This window comes from Sus scrofa, chromosome 1, assembly GCF_054392235.1.
Source record: "Sus scrofa isolate SSC_HxYL_T2T_F1_AM1 chromosome 1, Sscrofa_HxYL_maternal_Yorkshire_Landrace_v2.0, whole genome shotgun sequence".
Taxonomy (NCBI): domain Eukaryota; kingdom Metazoa; phylum Chordata; class Mammalia; order Artiodactyla; family Suidae; genus Sus; species Sus scrofa.
The window spans coordinates 61,247,542-61,263,378 of NC_139383.1; the positions used below are offsets into that span (position 1 = coordinate 61,247,542).

Sequence of the window (15,837 nt, forward strand, 5' to 3'; positions counted from 1 at the left end):
ATTTGTGTGCATTGTCATATACACAACAAAGCAGATCTTCTATTTTGAATTACAATTTTGGGATCCAGTTCTATCAGCAGCTTTGTGCAGACATGAGTATATGGTGGAACTAACTTTGAAATCTAAAAATGTGGGTCCAGTATGATTTTATTTGCAACCTTTCTTGGCAAACCACTGTGGGAAGTGGCACTGTCAAATGGACGACAGTTAATATAATAGCTAACATTTATTTATTCTTTTCTATTTACCAGGCCTGAGATAAACATTTCTACACAATTTCATATTTAATTTCCACTATAATCCTATGAGGCAGGTACTATTATCTCTATTACATACATGAGGAAAAGCAGGCTTAGAAAGTTATGTAACTTTCCCAAACTCATAAACCTGTTAAGTGATATTATCAGGACCTAAGCCAAGTTCTCTATGCCCTTGGAATACAAGTTCTTAATCAAGTACTATGCATGATCTTGAGAAACACTTAAGTATAGTCTAGGATTATGCAAAGAAGTAAATCTAAGATTCGTTAGAAAAAAAGAAAGAGGAGGCATGCAATTCAGTTAACTCAGTTTGTTAGAACACATTATTTAAAAATGTTTCGCTATACTCTCCCACATTGTGAAGTTATCTTTATCAGGAATCCTGAGTCACAAAGTGCAAATCCAATCTGTGAAAGTGCCCAGCAGATACAAGCTTCTGCTTTCAACTGGCACCTAACATCAGAGTGGGTGGTTCAGCATGAAACATCATCTTTTTTCAGAATCTCACATCCAGTGCATTATTATAATCCCAATGGTAATGTCAATATCTCAACTTTACAGCTGAGTATCTCACCTATACCTTGTCATAATAAAATTCTCAATTTAAAGAAATACCTCATAAAGCTTTCAGTGAAATACAGAGCCCATGTTTAGGCATGTGACTGAGTATAGAACATAGGAATTCAATATATATTATTCAGAAATAATAGCTTTCCAATCTTGAAAAATGACTTACCAAATAAAATTTTAAATCATCTATATAATAAATGCATATAAAAGCTGAAAAATTACATTATTTAGTTGTTCTCTAATATCTCAATTATTTTCCTGCAGAAATAAGATGGATTCCGATTAAATTTTTAATGGAATAAATTGATCACCACTGCATATGAAAGTTAAAATACGGAAGTCTTAAAAATAACTACAACTACAATAATTTGTTAATGGATACACAAGATAAAAAGATGTAAATTTTAACACTGAAAACATCAAATGCATGTGTTCATGCATGGGATAGCAAAAATGTAAAGCTTTATTGTGCACTCAAAGTTAAGTTGTTATCAACTTAAAATAGACTGTTTAAATATGAGATATCTTATGCAAACCTCATGGTAACCACAAAGCAAAAACTTAAATAAATACACAAAAGATAGAAGGGAATTCAAGCATATCACTGAAGAAAGTCATCATATCATAAAAGAAGAACAATAGAGGAAGAAAGAGACAAAGGAATTACAGAACAGTCACAAACAACACATAAAATGGTAATAGTAAGTCCATACCTATCAATAATTACTTTAAATGTAAATGGACTAAATTCTCCAATAAAAAGGCATAAAGTGAGAGTTCCCATTGTGGCTCAGTGGTAACGAACCTGACTAGCATCCATCAGTACATGGGTTCAATCCCTGGCCCCTGCTAAGTGGGTTAAGGATCTGGCATTTCTCTGGCTGTTGTGAAGGCTGGCAGTGCAGCTCTGATTAGACCCTAACCTGGGAACTTCCATATGCCATGTGTGCAGCACTCAAAAAAAAAAAAAAAAAAGGCATACAGTGGATGAATAGATTAAAAAAGTTTCAACATTCAACTGTATGCCAACTACTACAAGAGAGCTCAGCTTTAAGGACACACACAGACTGAAAGTGAAGGAATGGAAAAAGATATTCCATGCAAATGGAACCCAAAAAGAGGGCAGTGGTAGCTATACTTAGATACAATAGAGTTTAAGGCAAAGACTGCAACAAGGGACAAAGGATGGCATTATATAATAATAAATAGGTCAATCCAACAAAAGGATATAACATTTGTAAATACTTATGAACCCAACTTAGATCTTCTAAACATACAAAGCAAATATTAACAGACCTGAAGAAACAGTCAGCAGTGCAATAACAGAGGATTTTGATACCCTATTTTGAAAAATTAATAGATTATACAGACAAAAAAAAAGTCAATAAGGAAACACTGGCCTTAAACTACACATTAAACCAGATGAACATAACAGACATATACAAAACATTCCATCCAAAAGCAATAGAAGGGGCATATGGAACATTCTTCAGGGAGGATATATCATATGTCAAATATGGAGGAAGCTGTAGCACCTGTGCAGACATGGCCAAGTGGGGCTGGGGAACTTATTCTGGATCATGGAGGAGTGGGGAGGACAGATAACCATGAAGAACTGACACTGGACAGAGCAGATGCTACCAGCTGGTCTAAGGGGAAGTTCCACAAACTACTGGTGAGCACTATTATGGAGAATGAGGCTGGCTGCTGCAAGATCTGCCTGCTGAAGCAGGTTAATAGTGAGGCTTTCTGCAGCAGCTGCAAAGGAAAGCAGATTTTACTCTATAAGTGGAACATCAAACTGGGCTGGAAAGGTTTAATTAAAGAATCGACTGCAAAGCACAAATGATTGATTGAAATACTCAATCCTTCCAAAAAACTGAGTAGACATTAAGTCAAACATGAATAAAAATAAAGGAGATGGGTATACACTGAAGGATCTTATGGAAACTGCACATACTGCCAAGGTCAGGGAGGCTCTTAGAGATTACCTGAAGGTACTCAAGAAGAAATTTAAAGGAGTTCCTGTCATGGTTCAGCGGTTAAAGAACCTGACTAGTATCCATGAGGACGTGGGTTTGATCCTTGGCCTTGCTCAGTGGGTTAAGGATCCAGCATTGCTGTGGGATAGGTTGCAGACACAGCTTGGATCCCCCGTTGCTGTGGCTGTGGCTTAGGCTGGCAGCTACAGTTCTGATTAGACCCCTAAAAAGCCCAAAAAAAAAGAAAAAAAAAAAAAGAAGGAATTTAAGATGGGAGTGATTTTACCAAAAAAGCCAGGGCTTTCCACTTATTAAAAGAAGACTGAATGAATATAACTTGCAGGTCCCACTTCCCATGGCACTGGGCATATAGATTCCCACTGTGGCACTGAACATGATGGAACTATTTGACACATTCATAGAGCATCTGTATAGTCTCTTTACTGTGAAAGGTTTGGTGCACACATTTAAAAAATTTCCTGCTGTATTAGAAGCTGCAAGAGGAAGGCAATCACAAAGGTTTAAAGAGAAAATCATAAGTAAATATATAGAATTGCTAACATATAAGAAGATCATCATGCAATGGAAACATAAGAACTGGCCAGAAGTTGAACTGAATTTTGTGTCCCCCTTCAGGGAAAATGGGGTTATAATTGTAATGTAAAAAGCTTACTGTCTGTAAAGAAAAAAAAATGTGGGACTTTGTTGATAGAAGCGGAATTTTCAAGAAATGAAAATGTTTACTGAATCAGACCACCCTAAATGATTGAATTAGAAGATTTTTATATCACTGTTTGTAATTACAAAGTATCTAATTAAGACCTTCCTTATTATTACTTTTACAAAATGAGATAAAAACTCAATTCATATTGGATGAATCTATGAACTTATACAGAATTTAAAGTATTGTTTGAATCTTTACTTTGACTAGACTCTACATTGAGTTAAAAGCAGCAAGTAATGTAAAATTAGGTATTAACCTTACCTCCCATAGAAGCTCCTCTGGGAATAGACTGAATCGCTGAATACAGCTAGTTGATGTTAAGCTAAAGCTTATCCTAGAATACTTTCAGCTGTAGTTTTAGTTCAGAAAGATAAAAAATAAATGGCATGTTGATATCATTCCTTAAAACAAAACAAAACAAATCCTGGTCTTTTTTTCCCTCTAAAACATATTTATCTTTTTCTCTGCTCATTAAATCTACTTGAAAAGGGCAACAACTTTACTATCTGTTCAAATTGTTCTGCTGAAAAGTCAGGAAAAAAAATTAAGCATGGTATGGGGTTCCCACTGTGGTGAAATGAGATCAGCAGCATCTTGGGAGCACTGGGACACAGGTTTGATCCCTGGCCCAGTAGAGTGGGTTAAGGATCTGGTATTGCTGCCCCTGCAGTTTAGGCGGAAACTTCTGCTTGGATCTGATCCTTGGCCCAGGAACTCCATATGCCAGGGGGCAGCCAAAAATAGTAAAATAAAATAAAATAAAATAAGTGTTTACTGAACTATTAATACTTTAAAATTATTATGTAGTAATTTTTGTAAATGTATTAGTCATTTTTTTTTTACATTTTGTAAAGGTAGTAGTCATTTTCATTTACATTTTGAAATTAAACTCATAATGGAAGTATTGCATTCATTATAGGCTGAAATCTTTCAAAGTTCAAACTACATGTTTTTAATAACTCCTTTGTTCTCCCTCTTCTGTGGATACTGGGTGGATATCAATAATATATTAACTTCAAAACGGAAAGGGTTCAAAAACTACATAATGGACTGAGCTGGGAGAGAAAAGACCACATTGTGTTCCCAGATTTACTGCTAGTACTTGTCTGAGCCTTATTTGTAAGGTCATAGCAATCTCTAACAAACCTCATTCTCACCTTCATGCACTATGAGGAAATCACACAAATAACTATAAGATAAAACCCTTGGCTGTTCTTCCATTATAGCCATGGAATCTCAGTCTGTGCAGAGACAGGTCTGGTGCTCACTAGAAGGTTGAAAATAATCATAGAAGGGCCCAGATTTGGACCCAGCTCAGTCAGAAGGCTCTGTAAGAAATGGAAAAAGGGTTTCCTTGAATGAGCAAATAAGTTTAGAATGCTCATAAGATTTGTGAACAGAACCAGATGGTCTCTGCAGTACACTTACAAAGTCTCAACGAAAGTTCTTGGACTAGGTGTTGTTCATCCGTGACTCTACTATAAACTTGCTTTGTCCCTTAATGGAAATATTTCTTCCAGAATTTCTTTCAATCTCCAATTTTATATCTCTGCAAAATTTCATGGTTGCGGAAGTGCTGTTGACTCTCTCCCTGAGATACAGGCAACCCACACAATCCAAGACATTAAATATGATCCACTGCCTCTAAATTTCAGAGAACAGAGATCTTGTCTCAGCATAAGAAGTGCAATCACTCAGGGGCCTGTGCAGAAGTAGCCAATTGAGAAGAACCTAGACCTCAAGTGAAAGAGGTTCATATGTGGCCTTGAATCTTGCAAGCTTGTTATAATTACTTATTAATTCCATCACTTTTTGCCCATTCATTTGGATTTTCTAAACAATTCTGCCTTCAGTGAACAAAGGCAATTTTATTTCTTCCTACCAAAGCTGTATATCTTTTCTTTTCTTATTGCATTATCTAGCACTTCCGGTATGAGTGAAAAAAGAGTTGGTGAGGTGGGATATCCTTGCTTTGTATCTGTGGGAAAGCTACAATGTAGTTATAGGGTGTTTTGTTGTTGTTGTTGTTGTTGTTTTTTGAGAGTCTTTATTCAGTTAAAGCAATTATCCTCTGTTCCTAATCTGCTGAGAGGTTTTTTTTTTTTATCATGAATGGGTTTCAGATTTTGCCAAATGCCTTTATCCCTCTAATGACATAATCATATGATTTTTATTTTTTAGTGTATTGATTCTATTGATTATATTAATTGAATCTTGAACTAACCTTGCACACCTGCCATAAATCTCATTTGGTCATGGTGTATAATACATTTTATACGTTGTTGGGTTCACATTGCTAATATTTTGTTGAGGGTTTTTACATCAATGCTCTTAAGAGATGATGGTCTTAAGTTTTCTTTTCTTGTGATGTCTTTATCTGGCTTTGATAATAAGGTAATTCTGGCCTTATAGAATGAGATAGATTGAATTCCCCCTGCTTCCATCCTCTAAAAATGGTGTATAATGCATTTTACTATCCCTAAGATAGTGTGTGGGTGCACACATGTACATGTTAGATCTCTAACCTGATTTTGGTTTTGATACTAATCAATATATAGTCTATCTTTTTCGCAATGATTTTAAAGATCAAGTTAATGATAAGCAAAATTTGTTCCTGTACATAAATCTATCTCATGCTTCCTAGTCTGTTTTACTGAACTGTTTGTCTATTTCTGTGTATACACTGCAATGTTTTGCTTGTTCGGCTTTACAGTATATATGATATTTTCCAGACCACTAATTCTCAATATTAAGCTGTTCCATATCATAGGGAATACTGGGAATATGTGGGGGTATTTTATGGTGTTACAATGACTGATGGTGTGCCACTAGCATTTGCTAAGTGAAGGCCAGAAATGTTAACATACTGCAATAAGTGAAGGAGGCCCACTCAACAAAGAATTATTTAACCAAATTGTAAGCAATATCTCCATTTGAGAAAAATTTTTTAGGAAAAAAAATAAAGCAGCAAACAAACAAATATCAAATTAAAAATAGTGTAAAATCAATTGGACAAGTATGAAATTAAAAATGAATTTGACTTAGAGTTGTTTTAAACATAATAACTGATTTGGAGGAGATAGCAATTAAGAAAAAATAAGATTTAGGATTGAAACTCCTCATTCAGGAAAAAAATATCTTCACATATTTCATGTCTAGGAAAGCTTTTTTTTTCTCCTTCCAATTAGGTTTAATACATCCTTGTCAGATTAATCCTTTGGAATATTACAGGTTTTGCTACCACTGTGAATGGAATTTGTCTTTTTTTTTTTAACATGATCTTTTCTATTATATATTTTCACTGTTTTTTCTAGAGTTATAAACTGTGTACATGAATAGGAAAGCCATCAATTTTCTTTATTGATGTTCTCAATTATGTTTTAGAACTATTTTATTAGGCCTAAATTTCAAAATTTGTTTGTTCTATTAATTCTCTTGTGTTTTTGAGACAGACAATCATATTTTTGCAAGAGTAATTTTTTCATGCAATTGTAATATTGCATATATGTATTACTTTGTATAGTTACAATAACTAGGAACTCAAGAAGTGATAATAGTGGAGGCCTTTTGCTTCTCTAATAGAAGTGTCACTAATATTTTATTATCAAGCATATTGTTGACACTGTTTCTACTAGATATATTTAACCAGAATTTCTTTCTATTCCCAATATATTAACTATACATACAAAGAAATTTCAATCTGAAGACAAGCATATCAGTTCTGAGAAAAATACTCATTCAATTATTATGACTTAATTGTTTAACATAAGATGAAAAGTGGAAGACATCTAATTGATCAATTTGTTCCAATGTCAGCTTTTAAATTAATTAGGGTAGCAAGTGCCTAAAAGACCTATTCTCTTTGTATTTATATATTGGTGTTTGTTTTCTTCAAATCTAAAGTAGTGCTTACCTCTTTACTATTACTACTAGTTAACTAACACCTAAAAGTACATACTATAATCCTGTACCACTGTACCTGCTTTGTGCGTATTATTCACTTTTTTTCTCATGATATCCTCTTGAGATAGATACTATTATCTTCATTTTAGAGATAATGAACCAGTTACAGGAAGGATAAGTGACTTTCTCAAGGTCATACAACTGATAATTGAGCATAATGGAAGATATTAAATGAAGATGGCATATTAATCAAATGTCTCTTAATATCCCTTCCCCCTTAATCTCAAATAATGAATTCGTCTATTACATTCCTGTGTATCAGCAACAGAGATGAACTGTTTCTATTCTGTTTGCTTTGCATTCTTTTTCATGCTTACCAATGATCTATACTTAAATGTATGTCCTTTGGACTTACCATCTATCATTTTCTTGTGTGTGGTGCTATCCAGTGGTAGATCTGTACTGTGGCACCAGTGGTACGTAATGGGCATCCAAACAAGTGTATTTCATCTTGGCTGTCATTCCTCCTACAAAGCTTCTGTTGTTTTCTGCCCATTCCCTTGCAGGTCTTCCATCCTGTTAGCTTATCCTGTGAGCTGTTTTACATTCTTTCAACAAATAAATTTTCTCCTTTTATTAGCTAGAGCTGTTTTTGCTACTCACAACCAAGATCCCTAACTGAGAAATTGTTACCAGGGAGTGGGGTGCGTTGATAGATACCTGCAAGGGAAAATGGGAACTATCAATTGTTTATCCATCATAGCTAGGTCAGAAACAAGTCAAAATCTTGCTTACATGCCAAGATGGGGGAATTTTTCAGCAGTGAAAAAGCTAATCAAATTATTGCCTATGGTCACCTGGCATCAAGTGCACAGTGCAGGCATGACTTCTGGGAACAGAGTTTCTCCTTCCATAGAACAGTAGAATGTACACGAGGAATTTATGGACTTAGAAAGGGGGCAGCTGCTTCAAACATCAATGAAAGAGAATGACAAGTTAAAATCCTTGAATTCTAGGTTTACAGCACTGACTGAAATCCAGGGAGTTTCTAGGATCAAGATAAAAGAATCTATCTTTTGTTGCCGCAGGGACTGAACTGGGTAAAAAACAAAATGTGGTCTTAGAGATAGTAAAATTGGACTTCTTAGTTGGATTCATAGCTTTTCTTTCTCTTTCAGGTGAAAATTAAAGAATTGGTAGAAAGAGTAGGTTGGTACTCTAAACACTAATTCCCGCTGATGGTCCATTGACACTGAAGATGCTAAGAAACACCCTCATGACACTCTCTAAAGACACCTGTAGCCACTTACCAGAGTAAAGGTTCCCAGGTGAAAGGGAAATGCACATATCTTTGGTAAATGCTTACATGGGCTTTAGGCTTATATTAACCTGTTGTACCTACTGGAGGACATTGTTTCTTTAGGACCTACAGGGCACTTGTGAAACTCATGGTATAAAATAATGCCACAGGAAATCCAGTTTTCTCTGGTGGTAGTATATCATGTAGACCTTGGCAATTGTTTCACGTTGCTTTAAATAAAGATCTATCAGAATGTATGAGAAATGGCTGCTTATTTTCTCAGATAATAAGGAAGCTCAAAGGAACTGAACTAGAGGATTAATGATGAGGATTTTAGAGAGGAAGGAGAAGGAGGGATAAACTTTTTGAAAGGAACATAAAGAATATCCATGCTACATCCTCAAAGGGCATCCCACTAATAATAATTAGGTAGACAAGAGAACATGATTTTTCAATGTCAGTCATCTCCCTTTCATAATATTTTCAGAACTTACCTAATGAACTAGGCTGCTATGCTGAACAAGATGGATGCTATTTACAAGTGCAACAACATAGAATTCCCTTTACCAGTGTATGAAGATATTTTCCCAAAATTAGTAATTCTGAACCTATAATATTGTACTATACTACATTTGGGCATCAGCTGATTATTATTATTATTTTTTTACTGCTTTTGTTGTGGAGAGATCCTGTGATGTAGATTAGTTATTTATTCTGGATTTGGATTTAGATTTGATTTCTCCATCTATCAGCCTTTAAGTCAGCACTGTCATGAATATTTTAACCAACCAAATAGGTTGTTAAACATGATGATATCTCTTATAATTTTTTCTAAACAAGGAAGTCAACTTTCTATAAAAGAAGCAAGACAATGGGTTAGTGTCCTTAGATTACTTTAGTCTTATCATATACCGTATTGAGGAATCAGTTATCGCACTAGATCATAGGATGGCTACCAATTATATCAAACATTGACCAACATATGGTGCAATTTCCTTCATAAAACTTACATATGGGTTCCTAAGCTAAGGAATAAAATTGTAATTAGCACCTCTCAAATGAAATGTAACCAATCATTCACATTAAAAAAAAAATCCCCATCCCTGACATTATGGGAACCACATAGTTCCCCTAATATGGTTTAGACATTAGTAATAACCATGGGAAAAATGTACTAACAGGGGACTCAGCAATGGTCACATGGAAATAACAACAATTCAGAGTCTCATGACATTGAGTCAACAGGAAAAAAAAAAAAAAGTTACCCTATTGGATTTCTGGAAATCAAAAGAAAAGAGGATAATGATGTATCAAGGATGATGGGTTCCCAAATGTTCTCCCTGAAAATTTTCATACAGCTCTATCTACTTGAGAAGACTGAGACTATTTAGATAGGACCAGCAAGAACTTAGAATCACTAGGAATAAATGGTTGACTACTCTACTGGCTAAAGAACTCTAGAACATCTACACCATAAAATTAATGGCCATTGGCTCCAATGTATATATATTTTTCTCTGCAAATCCCTGATCTTCCATTGTGGCTTATTTAAACCCCAAGTATCTCTGAAAAGTGCATTCTTCTGCATGCGTTTCTGTATGTGATATGTTGACTCAGAAAACTAGAAAAATCCAGGCGCTTAAGCCAATCTGGATTATATTTGCAATATTCACAACCAAAAATATAACGAGGATGTTTATATTTTACTATTTTTGTATTCTTTGAATAATCTGCAAGAAGAATCATGTATCAATCAAAGTCCTATAAAAACAGACTACTTATTCAAATTGGGTAATTTGAGATAAATTTAATTAAAGGACTATTTACAAAGGCTAGCCTAGAGTATAGTGAACCCAAGAGAGATAATGCAGTCCCCCAGGGCAAGTTACATGGAGAGATCTGTTACCACTCTTAGATCTAAAAGGACAAAAACCCATAGAGAGATTTGTTGGTAAGAATCACATGTCAGGAGCTGTGACCTTTGGCTGAGGTACGCAGTCAACCTGCAGAGAAGCAGCCAGGGAATAAACTCTCTACCCACCTCTGATCTCCTGCCAGGGAGCCAAGTTAGCAGAAATCAACTGGAAACTGGAGGGCAAGGAATTGCTTGATGCAGTTCATAGAGGTCAGTCTCCTGGGGGTCTAGCAGAGTGGAGAAAAGGGAAAAGGGAGTCTGGACAAGTGGATGAGGGATATCTTGCACAAATTGGTTAACCGCAAATATAATTAAGTTTTTTAATAATAGCGACATGTTCAGGAAGAAATTCTTTTGAATAAATGAAGAAATTACACTGAGGATAGGGAAGGGGTGGGGTGAGAAGAGATAAACACATTCACAAAACATTTCTGGAAGCACAGAAGTTAAATATCAAAGAGAAACACTATCATCTGAAAACATGAAAGGAATTGGAAATATAAGCATTCTAACTAACATTTTTATTTTTAAAAATAAATACAGATTTTTAACAAACTTCCATCTTGATTCTGGAAAGCATTTCAGTGCTAAGCAGCATAAAGAAACACTGAAACAGTTTGACAAATACCTCTACACATATATAACATGTGTGTATATGTATGTTTAACATTTCAAAATGTAATGTGTGGTAAGTTGCAGAGCATTTATAATTGATTAAGCTGTTTTCACAGCCCTCTAAGAGTATTTTCCAGGATAGCTGACTGCATAATGCTGAGCATGATTTATTTATAGACTACTAATGAAGACATATCTAATCATCATAATTAATTGGTATTTTTGTGCTTTGGGGCCTAATCACAAAATCTTTCATATGCTGGCTCAAAGTAAACCTGGCTATGGGGCAAATATTTAGGACAAACCCTGCTTGTTGTTTCTAATATACAGCTCTATCATACTGATTTATTTATTCAGCATTTACTTGCACAATGCCAGAACAGGTAGCACATTTGCTCTATCCAGGTTTTAAAAAGATTTTCTTGAATGAACCAATGAACAAAAAGAAACTAAGGAATATATTTGGTATAGAATATGAAAACTTGCAGCTATTTATAAGAATTCTGATTATCATGAAGTCAAAGCAGACTTTTAAAGGAGCTTATCACTCACTGTAAGATAAAAATATATATTTTCCCCTTCATATTTACTTGTTAATTTTCCTTTCTCTTTTACTTTTATGAAAAATAATTCAAACACATTATTAAAAGACCAATTAGGATTATATTTGTTTTGTCTCTTTTGTTCTAATTATTAGGAGTTTCTGAGGAAGACCCTCAGAGGTACCTTCTTTCATGTTTAGATACAGAAATATGAAGAAATTATACAAAAGGATAAAGGATATCAAGTGTCTCTTTTGTCATGAATAAAAGTCAAGTCGGGAGTTTCCGTTATGGCTCTCTGTAATGGCTCAGCGGTAACAAACTCAACTAGTATCCATGAGGACCCAGGTTCGATCCCCAGCCTCGCTCAGTGGGTTAAAGGATCTAGAATTGCCTTGAGCTGTGGTGAAGGTCAGATATGGCTCAGATCTGCCATTGCTGTGGTTATGGTGTAGGCCAGCAGCTGTAGTTCTGATTTGACCCCTTGTATATGCTGCAGGTGAGGCCCCTCCCCCCAAAAAAACTCAGCTTTAGGACGTAGATTATAGTTGCAGAATTAGACTGGTCCATACCTTCCATTCATAAGCAGCCCTGTCTGGAAGAGGGAGAACAGGATAGAACTCATGCTCTCTTTCAGCAGCTTCGCCAGAGGAGGAAGAAGGCAGAGTGGAGCCACATACACAAAGCTATTCTCTGCCAAATTCTCAAATTCCTTACACCACTTCACCTCCCAAGGACTGAATGAACAAAGAGTTAGAGAGAAATCAGAATTACATTAATTGATCTCCTTTCATCTTTTTCTTTTTTTCTTTTTTTCTTTTTTTTTGTCTTTTTAGGGCCGCACCCATGGCATATGGAGGTCCCAGGCTAGGAGTCTAATCAGAGCTGTAGCTGCCACCCTACACCACAGCCACAGCAATGCAGGATCTGAACCGCGTCTGAGATCTACACCACAGCTCAAGACAATGCCAGATCCTTAACCCACTGAGCGAGGCCAGGGATTGAACCCGCAATCTCATGGTTCCTAGTTGGATTCGTTTCTGCTGAGCCACGTCGGGAACTCCTTGATCTCATTTTAAAGAAGAGATGGGAATAAAAATTTTGGGTCTATTAAAAAAAAAGATAAACTGTATTTTGTATTTCTTCAACTTTTTTAGATTAAATGAGATTTTGAGTATTTTAGGATTAAAATATTCTTGTTTTTCCTTTTTTTACAGCCGCATATGGACATTCCCAGGCTAGAGGTCAAATTAGAACTGCAGCTGCTGGCATATGCCACAGCTACAGCAAGGCTGGACCTGATCACATCTGCAGTGTATGCTGCAGCTTGCAGAACGTCAGATATTTAACCCACTGAGTGAGGCTGGGTATCAAATATGCATCTTCATTGAGACTAGTCATGTTCTTAACCCACTGAGCAAGGCCAGGGATCAAACCCACAACCTCATGGTTCCTAGTTGGATTTGTTAACCACTGAGCAACAATGGGAATTCCAGGATTAAAATATTCTTAACACTTCCTCTTGTATGTGTAGAGGTGATTCATCGATCCATGACATGGCTACTGAAAGGGGATTTAACATTTGGGTATTAAGATTCCCTCTTTTTTCTATTTACCCAGGTAAAGTGTAATTATCTATATTGTGGGTCTAATGGAACAAGAGTTGTGACCAGAGGATGAGCAGATGGCCTGTGTGGTCTTCCACAGTGAATTAGTATCTTCAAAAATAGCCAGGTGGTGACCATAGTAGGCAAGTGATTGGCTGTAGACATGGCAGATAATAGTCATGTCGTTATCCCAATGATCGCAACTGGATTAGTATATTGTATTTTTTCAGTATATTATGACACAGGGCATCATTTAGGATGGTCATAATTTGCCTTTATTCACACTGTACTGGTAGCAGGTAATCCTTAATATCTAGGTGTTGAAGTGAAAACTGAGATGTTCCAACCTGATCCCACTTGGCTGCAGGGAAGGCAGTCAGCAAATATTTCCAGCAGTCAGCACTCTCAGGATGTGTCTCAACTCCAGTGAGCCCCTGTGGATTCTCACAGAGCCCTCATCCACTGGCTGAGTGAGGTGAGTACAAAAAGGCTGGGCCATTTTGGCCCAGGGCAGGTCAATTCTGATGGACAAGATGGTTCCAGACTTTGTCAGGTCTGCATCTCAATCTGAATCCCAAATTCAATGTTATTTACTTACTTCTACCGAAATTATAATAATCAAATCACTTATATTGAAGCCCTCCTGAGAAACCACTAGAATGACAAGAAAAAGTGAGTATTCCATCAACAAGAAGGACTCAAACAAAAGGAGAGACAGATTAATAAAATCAGTATGAATTAATCTGATAAAGTTATTTAAAAATTCAAATGTTAGGACAATTTGTGTCAAAAGGGAACATATTTCTAAATGAATACACTTCTGATTATGTGAATTTGTGAATACAATAAACACAGACTGAACTGTACAACTACAGTCAGCTTCAGTTGCTATAAAAAAATACCATTGTGTGGCTTAAGGGACAGACATTAAGTTTTTACCATTCTGGAGGTTAAGATGTTCAAGATCAAAGTGGCAGCTGATTTAATTCCTGGTGAGGGTTCCATTCTTGACTTGTAGAAGACCTTGTCTCTGTGTCCTCATATGCCATTTGTGTCCTCTCTTCCTCTTCTTATAAATCTACTAATTTCCTTTGGGCGGGGGGCACCTCCATGAGCTCATTTAACACGAATTTTTTTCCCCAAAGTTCTAATCTCCAAATATTACTACAGTGAAGGTGAGGGCTCCAACACATGCATTTGAAGGGACACAATTCAATCCATAGCACTTTTCACACAGAAACATTATGAGATGTGCAGAAATATTACTTCCCAGGTTGTGGAGAAAACACTTAGATTTCAGAGGGTTCTGTCTTAGGAATGCTAAATTGAGAGTAGAGAGACCTGGGGTTGAGTTCCAATCACATGACTCGGCATGAGTTAGGCAATGTCTACCACTGTGATCTTCCTCAGGAGTACAATGGGGCTATGCAGAATTCTTTTTGAAGGGTTGTTGTATATTCCTAAATGAGATAAAGAATATGTTGTGTCAAAACAATAATGGAACATTAAAGGTAAGATATCATTAAAATGACTTCTTCATTTTAGAGATTGATATATGAACTAAGTTTTTAAAGTGATTATGAGAATGACAAACTGTCTAGAGAAAAAAAGCACCTTGGAGAAAAGAAAAGTTAGCATGCAGAAAGAATTTTCAGAGAACTGTATTTGAAGCTTTCTCCAATTTACTGTCTTACATTCCTTGTTGGATGTTGTTCTTCCTCAAGTGTTATCTTTCCTCTCTTTAAAGTGGAGTCTATGAGATTTTAAACTGTATTTTTTGCATACAATTTTCTAACCACTTAAACTGAATTGCCTGGTTTCACAAGCAGTGTTGTCAAAACTGATGGGTAATTTGTTAAAGAAACAAAACCAAACAAGGAAACACAAACACACACACTTTCAGTGTGAGACTGGAAAGAGAGACATGGCATATTGAGACCCTTCTGATGGTATTAGAATATTGGATTAATATTAATAGCAATTTGTTTTACAAATGTGAGACAATACCAGCTCCCTAGAATGTGACTTTTTACTATTATGGATTAATAGGTAACCTTTAAGGACTATGTCCAGTCAGTTTTAGACATTGAGTGTACTATAACACCTTGATTAGCATTACAAAGAAGATATGTTCCAAGTGAACAATCTGCTAAATTTTTATTAAATATAAGCATATAATTTTCAACTCTCCCTCTTGCACCTTCTTTTATTGTTAAACATTTGTCACTGATCTTTACAAATTATGCAAATGACACAAAAGCCTTTACAGGTTAAAAATAATAAACTGTGCAAGAAGACATGTAAGTTTAGCTAGCACATGGGCAAAAAGACCTGCTGTGTTTTATGCCATGTTTATTAATCCCAATGATGGAAGCAGAAACGGTTCCCCAAGCAGAAAGGTAATGACTGAGGCTGCAAA

The 15,837-nt window shown here is 35.8% G+C and overlaps 1 long non-coding RNA gene and 1 pseudogene across 1 annotated transcript in view; one reads left to right on the plus strand and one right to left on the minus strand.

The window, feature by feature from the left end:
- The first annotated feature begins 2,375 nt into the window (after positions 1 to 2,375).
- On the plus strand, positions 2,376 to 5,260 carry LOC100621012 (activator of 90 kDa heat shock protein ATPase homolog 2 pseudogene; annotated as a pseudogene).
- A 1,627-nt stretch (positions 5,261 to 6,887) lies between these two features.
- The window catches only part of LOC146406119 (uncharacterized), a 221,689-nt gene continuing 212,739 nt past the window's right edge, over positions 6,888 to 15,837 (minus strand). Inside the window, exons 3-5 of the long non-coding RNA XR_014840125.1 lie at positions 14,358 to 14,878; positions 10,781 to 10,881; positions 6,888 to 8,159 (exon numbers count right to left, since the gene is read on the minus strand). This is a non-coding gene — a long non-coding RNA (uncharacterized LOC146406119). The remainder of the gene's footprint in view (positions 8,160 to 10,780; positions 10,882 to 14,357; positions 14,879 to 15,837) is intronic.